This window comes from Anolis carolinensis, chromosome 3 (assembly GCF_035594765.1).
Source record: "Anolis carolinensis isolate JA03-04 chromosome 3, rAnoCar3.1.pri, whole genome shotgun sequence".
Taxonomy (NCBI): Eukaryota; Metazoa; Chordata; class Lepidosauria; order Squamata; family Dactyloidae; genus Anolis; species Anolis carolinensis.
Window position 1 is genome coordinate 275113272 of NC_085843.1, and position 16567 is coordinate 275129838.

Consider the following 16567-nt stretch of genomic DNA (forward strand, 5'->3'; position numbering starts at 1 on the left):
GGATGCTTTGCTGCATAGGTCTGAAGAGGTGAATTCTTTGGCTATCAGAATTGCTTTAGCTACCTCATTATTTGCCAAAACAGCTACTAGCTAAGTTAAGAACCTGCTGCTTCTGACCCCCAGGGAGGTGACTAAACTCAAAAAGAGAGGTAATAAGTTAGCAAAGTCTTCAGCCTTTATGCTGAATGCCAATCTGGATTTGGTTTATTTTGCTTAAAAGACTATAATGGCTTATGTTCCTGACAAGCATCAATTACAGCTAAAATTTTCAATGTGGGCACTCAGTGTAAGGTGAATTTGTCCAGCTGTATTTTTAGGAGAGCTAACTTGTTTTGGGATGCTCTCGACTTAGAGTGGTGATAGTGATTAACAGATAACAGTCCTGCCTATCAAGTACCAAGGAGGAGGAGGATTCCTTCCTCACAAGCTCAGGAAAGTACATGGTGTTCTAATCTCCAACTGTTGACCTGCTTACTTGTAAATTGTAAATAAACAAAAATAATATAAAATTCCAATAAACACCTGTAGCATTTTGTTCCTCTTCCATTGGAAGAGAACGGCATAAGCTCTGGCATTCATATCAAAGTTCTTCCTCTGCTGTGTAGGTAACGTAAACACAGAAAAACAGTCGTCAAGCAAAAGCAGGTAAACTGATCAAGATCCTGTACTCACAATAGTCTATTGCAGTTTCCCCACAGAAAGGTTGAAAGGCATCTCCTCCCATCCTTTCTTGTCTGCCCCCTTTTCTCCTCATCTTCTCTTTTTATCTTCTCCCAACCCCACTCTTCATCCACATAATCACTCAGCTGATGGGCCTCAACATGTCGTGAGCCATTCTGTTGGATTAAGGAAGTATGCTTTATTTCCTTTAAAGGTGATTCCCTCATCCTTCCTCACTCTCTTATGCCATCTTGTTGACCACACATAAAAATAAAATGAACTCAGAAATGTATTGTCTAAAGTCCCTGAAATGTCTTTCTGCTCAGATAGTTTATGTGCACTGTGCATAATAAAGTTTACCACAATATATCCCCATATAATTATTCATAACAATAGTCTGCGGATTTCAACCCATTGGCTGGCATCCCATTGGCAATGCTCATGTTGCACACCAGCCTACGACCATATGGTTGAGAACTGCAGCATTGCTCAATGGTTCCCAGGAGGGGAACATTGTTGTATCTATGCCATTAGAACCATTATTCAAGTAACATGGCCATTGTACAATGGTCAGGATCATAGAGTTGGAAGAGACCACATGGGCCATGTAGTCCAACCTCCTGCCATGCAAGAAAGCATGTTCAAAGGATATATAATAATATGGTACATTGCAGAACAGGCTTCCCTTGTGAAATGACAGTGCAAGAAGATGGGGAAATTTCCCTCAACAGAGTAATAAGCCATTGGACGTTCAGAATGGAGGGTAATAGAAATGCATGTATGCCCTCAAGCTGGCTGGAAAAGTGCCCCATCTTTCAGGGTGCCTTATGGTGTGATGGGATACACCATTATAAGATAAGACAGCTTGCACAGTGTTCGATTAAGCATCATAATTCATGGATTAGTTTCATATTAAATCATTGATCTAGTTATGTCATTGTAAAGTTAGCATAGTAGCCTATGATACAAGATCTTGGCCTGTATTAACAGTAGCACGACAATTGGCAGAGAATAAAAAAGTAGTAGAAGAGTTTTGCTGGTTTTTAAAAATTGTTCAGATTTTGTTCCTGTGATGCCTTGATGCACAACTTCTTAGGCAACTAGTTCTCCCCTTGTACATAATTCAGATTTAAGTGTTCACAGGCAGAAAACCATTTGCACAACCATAGAAGTGGGCAACACATGGCATATGGACTGCATATGGCTCCCAAGGCCCCCTCATAAGCTCTGTTGATGAAATTTGGTGGTAACCTGCTCAAAGAATGTTAAAATGTGCAACATTTTTGCTTTTTGCAGTAGTAAAATAGGAACAGTCCTTTAAAGGATTATTCATCGATTGTTTGAAGACTTTCCACAGTTTGCTGGCAAATTTCTATGGTGGTAGTTGTGTTTGTACAGCTCACAGCAGATTGCAGGAAGGGACCAAAATTGGTCCCTGGATTCACCAAAACTGCCAATTCCACACTAGTAGAATGATTCTTTTGGATATTACCTTTGGTGTCTAGATCCTCATAAACAGGCCAGAAATATAGGTTTTATGGGTTAATCAAATGGAATCTGGAACTCTGCAGGGAAGGAATACTGTAGCTAAATCGTGCTCCATAGGAGGCTTTTGAAATGTTGCTTTAAGGATACATCTGACCAACTTCTTCACTTTGTAAACACAACAAAACATGTCTAATGAATGACTGTGAAACATACTGATGTGTTCATTTATATAAAGTTGGGATTCTAATTATGATTGTGAAGCATCAAAATGTAGTAACCATAGAACTGTTGAAACTAGTTTGAACTATTGGGCTCATCATTTTTGGAATGATAGTTGTTCTGCGCCTCAAGATAACTTCTGGGTGCCCAATTCTTGGTGGGAACAAAATTTGAAAATCACACTAAAAAGGTGTAACAGTAAACAAAATAACAATTTAATTATAAGAAAGATCAGTACCCTAATTCCTCCCAGAGTCTGACTGAAACAAAAACTTTAAAGGAACACCAGTCACAAGGGTATTTTTCTGCCCTCTTTCTGTTTCCTTTATCCGACCTCATCCTCTGTTACCACCTATGAGTTTCCTAAACTAAAAGCTGGAGTTTCTTAAACTATAAACTTGAGTTTCCAAAAACTATAAACATGGAATATGTTGCTGCCAATAGACTCCTGGTACCCTAACTAACTAGAATGGCTGTAAAGGGCTGCTGAGGAAGACTAGAGACTGTAATCTCTGCCTCTGGGCAGGTTCTTAAAGGGACAGGATCTAACTAAGGTTCCCTCCCACAGAACACTATACAGAAAATAATGGAACCCATTCTAACTAAGGGGACAAAGAAAATAATAAAAGCCTCTATGGAAGCAAGACATTGATGATCACTACTGTAGTAAATATCCTTGTGACTGGGTGCTTCAGTGTATTGTTTTAGTTGGCATGACTGCTTACCTATGAAAACATTGTATAGTTTGATATATAAAAATGCCATTCTTGGCCTCAGTTTCTATTTTGTAAATAGAAACTGTGGCGCAGGCGGGAGAGCAAGCCATCTGCAATTAACTGCAATGAATCACTCTGACCAGGAGGTCATGAGTTCGAGGTCCGCTCGGAGCCTATGTTTGTTTGTCTTTGTTCTATGTTAAAAGGTATTGAATGTTTACCTATATGTGTAATGTGATCCGCCCTGAGTCCCCTTCGGGGTGAGAAGGGCGGAATATAAATGCTGTAAATAAATAAATAAATAAATACAAGACTTCTGTAAGAGAGGACAAGATGAATGTTGTAAAATACATTAGAAGCTCTATAAATATGATAAAATAATATGTTGTTTTTAAAATAATTAGGGAAAGAATTTTGGTAGGCATTAAGTTTGATTTACCTTAACAAAGTGTTTACAGTCATAATTAAGAGGTATATTAAGCCTGGCACCAATTAGACAAATTGATGTGAGCATCTGATTGGGTCCTGAGAGGGTTAGATTTTTCCCAGCTGTGAAAGAGATCATTTTGAAAGAGAAAAGGATAATTAGTAAAATAGCAGGTTCAAGTGAATAAAGATGAGTGGGTGAGTTTTTGAACTTTGTCAGTCTGAGGTCGGTGGCTCTGGCATCTAACTGTGTTACAGAAATGTTTTCATTTCTTATTTGCCAGGAAAAAAGAAAAGTGTTACTCTTCCAAAGATATCCATGTTTTCTTTAACATAGAAGGCCTTGGTAGAAGTGATTATCTCTCAGAAGAGGAAAAAACAACTGAGGGGGTCCAGAAATAGGATATAATACAGCTTCACCTAAATTATAGTACTTGTGACTGAAAAACAGGTAGTATATATTTGAATGGTGTCCCTATCTTTAAATAAAAACATTATCAAATATGTGCCAGCTAACTGGCACATGTTTGACGTATATGGTGGAAACAGATTATCACTATTCATTTCAGTGTAGTTTATGCAGTTCTGACATCCTTTCAAACTTCCCTCTCTTGTTTGGCTGAAAGGCAGGGCTGGCTAGGATCAGTTCAGGGATTGGCCAGAGATTCCCTTGATGTCACAGCAAAAGGAGGAGATCCCTGTGATGGGAAGAAGAACAGCTGGTGGTTGGTCAGTTCAAAGACCCTGTCTATTGCAGAGATGCCTACTTGGAGGGGTGAAACAAAGGGAACTGGTGACATGGTATGCAGATGATGTCTTGATTAATTTAAGTGTCCAGTTCCATGGGGACGAAGGGGACACAAAAGGGTTGACTTTATCTGACTTGGGAGATTTCTAGAAAGAACTCAGTTGTTAATTGTGTAGCGATCTCTATTCCCAGGAGCTAATGCAAACAGGGGACACGAGGACAGCGGATACCTTCAGGATACATTAGATGCAAGTTTATACATTTAGAAACTGATCCAGTATACAAGCAATACAAGTTACATGAAATTATAAGTTTTATACATTTATTAAATGATTTATTATTTGATAGAGTTCAGGGTACAGCTGCTGCTAGGGCCTTCCAGCGTCTCTAGCAGCTTCTAAATTTCAAAACATTGGAGGAGCAGCCATGTAAATTGGGACTATTCAAAGTGAACAAAAAATATTAGTTATCATTAAAAAAAACAATTTCTAATTAATGTATTATAGCTCTGTTACACCTTCCTTTTTAATGTAAGGTGGGTAGTGGAGGAGTAGAATTGTGTGCCTGCAATTGCATTTTATGGTTTCATTTTTGTTTTTTCTACAATGGAGATACAATCTGGAAAGAAGTTCTTTCCTTCTCCCACTACTGAAAAGTTGTACTACATTTTCAGCTTTTCTAAACTTCCAAAGATAAGAAAAATGCTCACATTTTTGAGAAGTTAAAGTTTGAGCATTTGATGAGATCTAAATAATTAAATCATGGTCCTCTGAGCTTTGGAAATGACCAGTACTGAACATGTACTTTGATGTTCACATATCTCACGCTTTTAGGGCTGAAAGGGTTTAGAAAACAAAACTGATCAAAATAGAAAGAGAAATATTAGAGATTTAAAATTAATTCTATATAAATTCAGACGGATTAAGACAAAAAAATTCTACAGAAGCTTTGAATGGTTTGTTGATTAGAAACTAATGTATCTCCTTGTCTAAGATAAATCCCCCAAATAGGCAGCAGCTGCTGGTAATTTGGTTCAAGTAATTGTGGAGCCAATAAGTTGAAGTGCTTATTAGAAGAAACTGCTTTCTTATCTGCTTGCAAGTTCAATTGAGTAATGCACTCTACATGTGGTCTGACGCTGGGTAAATTATAAACCTGATTTAAAAACACTCCATCCGTAAGAGCTCCTATTTTGCTCATCCATAAAATTTTTACTTTCTTTATTACTAATGGCTTGCTGTAGCATATGGCATAATATCTATCAAATTAGGCTTTGAGGACATCTTAGACTGGCACCCTGCTGGCTTGAAACATATGCTTAATGTGCACTGCAATGCTTTTAACCCCTTGTATACCCTCACTATGTTGCATACTGTCAAGAAAGCAAGTGCCCAGGCAATCTAATAAGATCTATATAGCAAACTTGGAATCTTGTGGGTGTTTGCATTGAGTGGGGAAAATTAGTCTCCTACAAAATCTGTGCATCACTGAGTTGTCCCTTGAAAGTTTCAGTTAAAGCAAGACTGTGTGCTGATTCTGGCAGAACCGCTTGAAGTTGGCTTTCCCCATCTCGCCCATGTATTTAACAATGAATACTCATGACAGTTGTACACATTTTAGAAATCTTGTAATGCATACTGTGTGATTGGGGCCACATTTTATTCTCACAGCCCTCACTGGAATAATGTCCAGTTCTATGGTACAAAATATAAAATATATAATTAGCACAGAATAACATTGCTTTTACTGAAAATATGTAAGGGAGATATAAGTACAATTAAACTTCCCAATATGGAGAATTAAAAGATTTTTTTGAGAATTTTTGAAAATTCAATTGATTCAACTAATTATGTATTTGTCAGTCTTACTAGCTTTGTGGTTTTCATTTTAAATGTTAATGATTAAGGAGTCTGTAAATTCTTACTGGCCACTTATCAAAGCCAGTCCTGCTGGCTAAATGTTAGTGCTTTGATTTTTGGAGAAATTTTACAGGAATCGAAAAAAGGTGGTGAAGCTATGTAGTCAAAGAGACCTCAGTCAGTCTTTGCACATATATTATTTCCATGCTAAACATCAATTTACATATGTCACAAAGATAATTCACCCTTTATTATGGAATTATTCACGAAATAAATTGGATTTTGGCACATTTTGGCATGATTCTATACGTACATGTAGAAGAAGATCCATTACACTACAGAGCATGTTTTATTATTTGTTTATTTTCCTTTCTATATAGTTAATTTTTCAGTAAAAGGCCACTTTTCTGTTAATACATTTTTTTCTTTGCATAATATGCACAATATTCAATCATAAAAAGTTGAGGGATTTTCATCACCGTTTTCTTGTACATCTATATAACCCACTACAATATGTTTGTAAAATGGCAACTGATTTACATCTTTGCACTCCATGACTGCTAGTAATGCTGCCATATCTTTCTTTTTTGCCTCTTCTGCATGATTCATACACCTCACTTCTTTTATGTGTTTTATTTGCAAGGGCATGTCTCAATGCACACCTTATCATCTTGAATTGACAGACAGATTCCATACAATATATATATTTATTTAATGTATATACCGCTCATCTCCCCTGTCTTTGCCTGAATTGTCAGTCTTTTAGCCTCACTAATTTTGAACCTTTTTGTGGTTGGTGTTGAATTTTGCCATCTCACCCATTTATTCAGTTTTAAAGTCACACAGAAGTTCATATCATGATTACAGTCTGTCTTTCATTTATTTGAAGCATTTTTGTTGTACCTTTCTTTCTTTTGATGATTTTGTGTCGATTACAGCAACCTATTTCACTTCTGAGGTTTATCAGTAGAAACAGCTTATTCCATATACTCATGTCAAATATCACTACTAGGGAGGTGCGTTCCATTAAAAAAAGGTTCAAAAGTCATTGCAAAATTGTGGGGCACTGGGCTTTCATTTCTAAAGTGTTTCTATATAAAGCTAGTGAAAAAATAGTTACTATAATGAGAGTAATGAAATTTTGTTACTATTTCATTGCAGTAATTGTGCATAAAATTACTATAATTGAGGAAACTTCAGGGGCCCTTTTCTCCCTCGTTTGTAAAGCTCTTGGGGTAAACCTGCTACAATGAATATATTTACCACTGTTAGCCCACTAAATTTCAAAACGTTTAAATTATCCATAGATTTTTGGGGAATTTTCAAAGTTTTTACGAACAACAGAACAAAAAAACTACATGAGCTATCTCCTTAAATTTTCTATACAGTGACAGGAGATAACAGAGGATCATTCTTCCAATTTTCAGAAATATTAATACATCTATTGATTTTAGAGATTTTTTTTAAAAGGGTTTGATAAAAACTTTATTTAAAAAGCCACTACAGCTATCTCATTTATTGTCTCTTACATTAACCAATGGAAATCAGTATTAACCAATTTTACATTTTCACAATCCTAGAATTGGAGGGGATCCTCAAGAACTATCTAGTCCAACCCCCTTCTTCCAGACAGAAGGGCACCATCAAAACTACTGACAGATGGCCATCCAGCTTCTAAACTAATTAATATGCTTCCCCTATAGTATGGGTACCATCAATTTAGGAATTTCTTCCCAGGTCAGCATAGGGATTTACTTACTAGAAGTATTCATTAGTCCTCCTCTTTGCAAATTCAATCATTGATTGGAACTCTTTCTGACTGCTGTTAGGAACAATTTTTTCTCTCCGCTACCCTGATTGGTTCTTTCTGATGCCAATGCATTCTGGGAAATGTAGTTTAAGGCAGGACCTTTTGAATTTCCTGGCATAGAGCTTCTCCCTTCCCAAACTACATTTCCCTGAGTACCGTGCTATTCCCTGTAAACCATGTTCCCTCTTCTTTCTATGCCTAATGCTGAGACTCCATTAACTTAGAGAAAAGTCAAAACAAGGCATTAAGACAGCCTTTTTGGGAGCCTTTGGGAGATTTACAAAACTAAAACGAAAAAGTATGGGGTAAGTTTTGATTCTTACATTTTTGACACAGGCCATGCCCACATGTTGGATATTGCCTCATAAGTATAAAATTTAACAAATTTGATCCGAATTACAAGGTAAATGAAAAAATGCACATCTCTAATCACTACATATTAGAAAAACCCATACTGCTAACATATAGTTATTAAACGTGCACCTTGCTTTATCATGGGTATGTGCCTACATACTTACTCTGCGGCAGTGTTGACTGCAAGGAAATCTCTCATTGGATTTCTAGTTTCATGGTTTCTGTTTTGCCAAGTTCCTGTTCTGAGTTTTGGGATCTTAAGCTGCCATGTCTTTGTGGAGTTTGCAACCTTGTTCCTTGTGTTTTATCTTTGTACATGGAAATTCATGGACTAATTCTTGCCTATTTAAGATACCTTTTGGACTATATTGTTAGCATCATTTTTATTTCTTTGCTCTCATATATTCAATAAACTGCTTGCTGTTTATACTCAATTGATGTGGTGTTTAAGGTCAGAGGGATTCCTGCTCTGGGATACAACACCCCCTCCCTCAGTGTGTGTGTGTGTGCGTGCGCGCGTGTGAATCGCTTTCCCATCCAAGAGTTCAGTTCCCTGGGTGCCCCGTCCTGACCTGGGGGTCTTCCCACCCAGCCTTTCCCTTAGGAACTTCCTTCCCTTGTGAGTGTCCCCACGCCCCTTTTGGGTGTCCTCACTTCACTTTCAGCTTACCCAGAGCTCTGCAGAGTTGCCTTCTGAGAATGTGGCTCTCTCTGGATTTTGGCTCTTGGGAAAAATCTCCTCTCACATCCTCTGTAGTCCTCCATCAGGGTCAGTCTACCTTTTCATGTTGTCAGGCTGCTGAATTCAGCAGGAGCATGCACTTCTGACTTTCCCGGTCTTGCAACTTAAAGCCAGCTGATGGACAGAAGGTTTCACAGGGAAACACTGAGAATGTCTCAAGTCCCAGTTTGATAAAGCACCAGATAAGATGACAGATATTTTAAAATATATTTTATTGGCCTTGTTTCCCAATTAAGATCACGAACGAGGAAATTATAAACATAGAAGCTTTATTTCTGCAGAAGCCAAACCCATGGTGGGCTCTATAATGCCAGAATTGCCACATCCCTTCACAAAATAGGTGGCCTTATATGCATGTTCAAACAGACACACATTGCTCACTCCACCCCATATTCCTCCTTTAAGTCCACCTCTGGCTCCACCCAGTTCCATCTCGTCTCAATTCCCAGCCCCACCTCCTCTCTTGTCCCTTCTCTGCACATGTCCAAGTTTCTCAGTGAAGGAATTATTTTCTCAGTTTGCAACTTGCGTTATCTTATCTTTTTGGTTGTCCCTGCAAGCCAAAGCTTTGAGGATCAGAATGTTCCCGTTGCTGTGGAAACCTATCTCTTCACTTCCAGACTACTCTTACCATCTTCCTCACCCATCTCTTCTGTGTTAGTGAACCAACATTTCAAAATGACTATTTAATACAGAAATTATTCTTCTAACGATTATTAAAATTACATTCCAGCCAGGTGTCTTCAGTAGTGAACACACATAAGCCCTGAAGAAAAGGTTGTTTTATTCAACTGAATGCCTAATATTAATGATATTATATGTAATTTTCTACCCCAGTAATAAAGTAATATCTGCTGAAAGAAGTGGCCACCCTCATGAACATTTAATATTATCTTTATAATTCAAGTTAGTAAAGGTCACCTAAGAATCCAATAAGTTTACTGACTGACTGATTTTCTATACATGGCCTTGTTGTAACGGTCACACAGTGTTTTACTGTTTTAATTGGGTAGGATATTGGTTTTAAAGTGTGTTTTACAATTGTTGGTTTTTACTATATTTTGTATTATATGTGGCATTAATCTTGCCATTATGTAAGACCGCTCTCGGTCCCCCTGGGGGAGAAGAGCAGTATATAAATTAAATAAATAAATAAATAAATAAAGTATGTTTTAAGTGATTGCAGGGCTGACTCCTGCACAAAGTTAGTATACCAATTGCTCCTGTTCCAAGAGATGCTGGATCAGGCTACAATGCTGATGTCATAGTTAGACCCATATTTATTTTTTTGTTTAAGATTTATACCTTGCTCTTCAGAGCAGCTGACAAATTGATACTTTAATAGTTCTCTGCCCTCAAGCTTACAATCTAAGACATAGAATACAAGGGTTAAAAATAGGTCTCTTGGAGCGTTTTTATTAGAAATACTCTGGACACAAGATTTGATGAAGCAGAAAATTTCTTATCAAAATACTTGCAAGTATGGTTTTAAAAAAATATATAGAGAGAAAGGCACACGGAAATACAGCGTGTGAGCTCGTTTATCCCCACTCTTTTCACAAAGTCTCACCTCTCTCCTCTGATCAGATCAGCAGCAGCATCATAGAGCCTACAACTTATCATATTTTGCGTAGCATTGAGACAGCCCAAAACTTTTAAGAGTTTCTTTTCTTGTTTGACAGGCCTATTCCCCTTTTAGCTGGGCTTCATTTTCTCAGCTTTTCAACTTCCAAACAACTGGTCATCTTGATACTTTGAATTGCTGCCATTCCCAGATGTCATAAGGCAAAACAACAGCTGTTTCATTTCATTTCATTTCATTTCATTTCATTTATTTATTTCCAGCATTTATACCCCACCCTTCTCACCCAAGGGGACTCAGGGCAGCTTACAACAATTGGCAAATTTAATGCCTAAACCACAATTATAAATCAGAACACTGCATAGAATCAGTTAAAACTGTTAAAATCTATATATATATAAGAGTGATGGCATCAGGTGTCACACTCAAGGCAGCGGAGTACCAAGAACCATACACGGAGGCCAATAAACTATCTAATAACTTTATTAAGGAAATATATAAGAATAATAAAAGCAAGTAGAAAATATAGTCCAGAAGCAGACCTTTCAAATGAGGTCAAATATAGTCCAGAAATAGTTTGTCCAATAAATGATATTAGAGTCCAAAGATAAAATCCAATAAACCGAAACACACACTATTGCCAAGCAATAGTGTGGGGAATTGCCCAGGGTCTTTCAAGGTCCAAGGTATAATTCACAACAAAGCTGGAACAAAAACTTGATTCTAGGAACAAGGTCCGTGACTAAGAACAAGGCAAGGCAATTCTTGAAATACTTGAATGAGCAAGGCAAGGAAACTGGATTTGCGGACTTTGCAAAGTCCACACAAGGCTGGAACGCGATTTCACTCATGAAGCTGCTCTGTTGACTCCGCACCGGACCAACCGTGCCAGGCACCTATATCTGGGTCTCGTTTTCCCGCCAAGCAGGTGTCCAGCGTTCTCTTTCCCTAGAGAACGGGAAACGAAACCTAGCTTTCTCCAGATGTGAGACTCCCTGGATTTTCCCAGGGGAAACATGGCTAATCAGTGTCTTGTTTGGCTGCAATTCTCAAGCTTCTGCGAACCCGCTCTTTCACTCCCCTGTCTGCAGCAAAGGACTGTCTCCTAGCGAAGGGAGGTGAGAGCTGCTCAAGGTCTGTCTTAATTGGTTCTGGGGCGAGAATATCAACATCAGGCATCTGGAAGGATTCCGGCTGTTGTTGATCCGGAGAAAACCCCATGTTTTCATCCTCATCTGCCACAGTGACACTAGGAGCGGGACTACAAGGCCCATGAGACATCACATCAGGGTAGCGGACAAAACAACAAAACTACAGGCCCCCCAACCTCGAAATTTGACAATACAACCCATCATCCACGGCTCTAGGTTGATACAACAAAAAGAAAAGAAAAATAAAGTCCTAATTAGAAGGAGAGGAATAATTGTTTTTATCCAATTGCTGCCAGTTACAAGGCTAAGTTCCGCCCACTTGGTCTCCTAGCAACCTACTCAGCCCAGGGGACAGGCACAAGAGTTTGGAGAGACCCCTAAGGGCCATCCAGCCCAACCCTTTCTACTTTGCAGCAGGACACAATCCAAGCATTCACAACACATGGACAACGTATAAATACTATACAATACTACACAGGGACATAGACCCCCTCTATCCTCACCACTTTCACAGTACACAAACAACCAAATGCATACTAAACATAAAGAAAACCATACAACAGACATTCAATACCACCACTACCTCAACCATTTCTCACCAACACCACCAGACAACGCCACAGCAATGCGTGGCCGGGCACAGCTAGTAAATTATAAAACTTAAAAACATATGTAATTAGTTCCGTTCTAATTACATTTTACAGCAGTTGCATCTCTAATCTCCCTTTCCTCTCATTTATCTTGTACGTTTTAGCAAACACATGAGCTTCCTTATTTAACACGGTCAGGAATTTCCCTTATGAACTGGCAGACACAGAAAATAAATGTTTTATAACAAATATTAATAAATGCAATATATGTTTCAGTAAGCTACCTTATTTACCAACATATATCTAATGAACCTATTCTGTTACTACTATATCTCCAATGAACTTAATTCTATATTCTTAATAAACTTAATTCTAATATTGTAAAAACAGCACTGTCTTTTCTCTCACAAGGAATGGCAGAGGGGAAGGGATTAAGTCTAGCAGATACAGCTGGTTCTTCCTTTTTTTCTGAGGCTAGGGCAGTGGCAATTGGGATGGAGACAGGGCATTTCATCTGCTTATGGGCATGATGGAACTGTGCCTGCTTCTTTTTCACATGTTCTGGAATTTTCAGTATTCAGAAATTATTGTTACGCTGTTGGCTAAAAATAGTTACAGGAAGCACCCTGCCCATTATAAGACTTAACTGGTTGCTGTTCTTTTTCTGGATAGAATTAAAATATTGGTTATGGCCCTGTATGTATTCAGCTTGAACACAAGGAATTTGTGCTCTTCCATGCAAGCTGATGTAGCGCATAACATCTTCAGGTCTTGATCTGAACTTTTTCAAGCCATTTTTAAAATCTGTCATCTAAAGCATTTTTGATGAAAATGGGAGAGGGGATCCTTTTGGGTGGCCTCTCCTACACTTGTGAACTTATTCCAAGGGACGCTAGATTGGCGTCCTCCTGACTGTCCCTACAAAAATAGAGTTCTTTGTTATTCACAGGCCTTTGACCTCTTATGTTGTGAATGAAGGGGACTTCGGTTGATAATGTGTTTTAAAATGTGATTTAATGAAGATTTTTACCTGACTTCATCACTGTTTGTGGTCTTTAATGGCATTTTTGGTCAGAAAAGCAATATCTAAATATTATTTTTATTTATTTACTAGCTTGGGGACCCGGCGATGCCTGGGATATTTGAAGAAGGCATTATTTGTATTTGAATGTTAGGTATTCTCAGTTTGGAATGGGTGAACTACAGAGAATTGGAGTGGGTGAACCACAATTCCCAGAATTGTGGGTCAATCCTCCCCAAATCCTACCAAGATTCAAATAACATCTGTCAGTATCCACAGCAGGCTATGTTGAGTCTGTGTGCCAAGTGTGGTCCAGATCCGTCATTGGCTGGGTTCAGTGATCTTTGGATACAGGTGAACTACAACTCCAAAAATCAAGGCCATTCCCACAAAGCCCTGCAGTATGTTCAGTTGGTCATGCAGTTTCTCTGTTTTTAGTTCCAGTCCATTGCCAGTGGGGGTCACTGTTTATCTGGATGCAGGTGAACTATAACTCCCTTTCCCCCAAACCTGTCCAATATGTTCTGTTGGTGATGGGGGCTCTATGTGCCAAATTTGGTCCTGGTCCATCATCGGTGGGCTTCAATTGCAGGTGAACTATAAATCCCAGTACCTACTACTCCCAAAAGTCCAGGCCAGTTCCCCTCAGAACCCACCAGTATTCAAATGTGGGCGTACTGGGTATAGATACCAAGTTTGGTCCAGTGACAGTGACAAAGGACTCTTGCCACACCCTGGACTCTCCACAGATATATATATTTTCCTTTCCTAGTTTATCCATGCCACACAGCCTCTGAGGATGCCTGCCATAGATGTGGGCGAAACGTCAGGAGAGAATACTTCTGGAACATGGCCACACAGCCTGAAAGACATACAACAACCCTGTGATCCCGGCCATGAAAGCCTTTGACAACACATTGGTCCAGATCCATCATTGTTTGGGTTCCTATCATTCTGGGTGTAGGTGAACTACAACTCCTCTACATTCCCCAGTAGGAGTCACAGTGCTCTGACTTGATGCAGGGTGAACGACAACTTCCACCATGTGGAGTCAATCCCCAAAACTCCTCTAGGAAGTGTAGTTGTGCTGTGTTTGTTCTGCAGACAGATTTGAAAGGGAAGGGCAGTAGGCAGGGTCATGCAAATTTCACACCAATGGAGAACCCTGGGATGCCTGCCTGTGGTGGAGGAAAATGCACAATCTAGGATGAAATGGTCCCCAAACGAAAGCATTCCTTGGGTGGTGGGCCGTAGTGTTTGGGAAGGACATTGGCAGGGGTTGGGATACATGTTCATGGCGCTCGCTGTAACCATAATGTCAGTGGAAAAGAGTGACTTGGTGGCTCCTTAGCACTGGGAACTATAGCCTGTTTGTGGAGGCTGGAGGCTGTCTGTGTGAACAGACACCCATGCCACATACACACATACAGGTTTTCACTTTTATTATGGACTAGCTTGGGGACCTGGCGGTGCCTGGGTTATTAGTAGACAGCATTGAGTTGTTTGGGAATGGGAGGAAATATCACTTAAGTTTGGTCCAGATCCATCATCAGCTGGGTTCAGTGCTGTCTGTATAAGGGTGAACTACAACTCCCAGAGCCAAAGGTCAATCACCCCAAAACCCTGCCTGTATGCACAGTTTGGCATGATAGGGCAGTGTGCCAAGTTTGGTCGAGATCCGAAGTTGGCTGGGTTCAGTGCTGACTATATAAGGGTGAACTACAACTCCCAGAGCCAAAGGACAATCACCCCAAAACCCTGCCTGTATGCTCAGTTGGGCATGATGAGGCAGTGTGCCAAGTTTGGTCCAGATCCGAAGTCGGGTGGGTTTAGTGCTGTCTGTATAAGGGTGAACTACAACTCCCAGAGCAAGAAGTGAGTGAAGCTACTTGGTTCATTCTCCCCCAATCTGCCCCAGGATGGAAAGGGGTTCATAGTGGTTCTGTGTACCAAGTTTGGTCAAGTTCTGTCACTGGCGGGCTTCGGAGTGGCTTGTGGGAATTGTAGCGATTGAAAGTACTACAAATCCCATCATCCATGGTCCATCGTCCTGCAAACAGCACCAGGACATAAAGTGCGTCATGGGGGTTAAGTGTGTTAAGTTTGGGCCAGGTCCGTCGTTCCTGGTGGTCACAGTGGCCTGTGATAGTGGCGGCCAATCAGAAAGCTGTCACATACTTGCGTACATACATACATACATACATACAAACACTGACTTTTATTATATATATATAGATAGATAGATAGATAGATAGATAGATAGATAGATAGATAGATAGAGATATAGATTTGCTGGATTTATACCCTGCCTTATTCCTGTGATAGGATCCAAGACAGCATTTAATTTCAGAAGGAAAGAAAGAAGTCACTTCTTTATTAAGTCATTGCTATTATATGGTTTCTCGTTTGCATCTGTTTTCTACTTGATTTTCTTGGTGAGATAATCTCATCTTTTATTTCAAGCATTGTAAACATAATCTCTGTGTGTGTATCTATATTAGTTTATTGAAGCAAAAACAACAACAATTCTTCAAAGATGTAGCTCTGTTAGTCTTCTTCAGTATAAAAAGTAAACCAGGGAAGGAACCTAATGCTGCCTTTAAGACAAATTGATTTATTTTAGGATGATTTTTTGTGGAGTTCAAACTACTTCCTCAGATGTGCTGAGAGAATAAAAATTCAGTTTGAATTCTGTCAGTACATCTAATTGAAGTTCCTGAAAGCTTAACCTAAAACTAAATCTTAAAGGTCACACTAGATTCCTTTTTAGCCCTCTTATTTAAAAAATTAAAGATTTTGATGTACTTACAGTCTTGTAGCCTGTAGTGTACAAAAGCTTATGGCAAATAAAATTTGTTAATGTTTACATTTATCACAATATGTTTTGAAATTATTTTTCTTTCTCAAAACTTGGATAATAGAAAGCCTACATATTAATTTTCAAGATTTATAACTTTTGTGAGAGGAGCAGATGTAATTATTTTTTTCCCTTGCCTCAATCTGAATTTAAGAGGAATGAATAGAGGTATGAATCTATTTAAGGCAGTCTTGAGCTACAGACAGTTACTCTCAGTCTCACATTTTGAGTCTGCCTCTTTAAAAAGAGGTTGGGGGGGAGAGGTGGCAAAATCAATACAAACCAATAATAACTTCACATTTGTGGAAGCACCCTTAATGGCTCTCAAAAATATTGAGACACAT

At 39.0% G+C, this 16567-nt stretch overlaps 1 long non-coding RNA gene across 7 annotated transcripts in view; it reads left to right on the forward strand.

The window, feature by feature from the left end:
* sox2 (SRY-box transcription factor 2) overlaps positions 1 to 16567 on the forward strand; it is a 533219-nt gene that overhangs the window by 92423 nt on the left and 424229 nt on the right. The gene's annotated exons all lie outside the window — the stretch shown is intronic.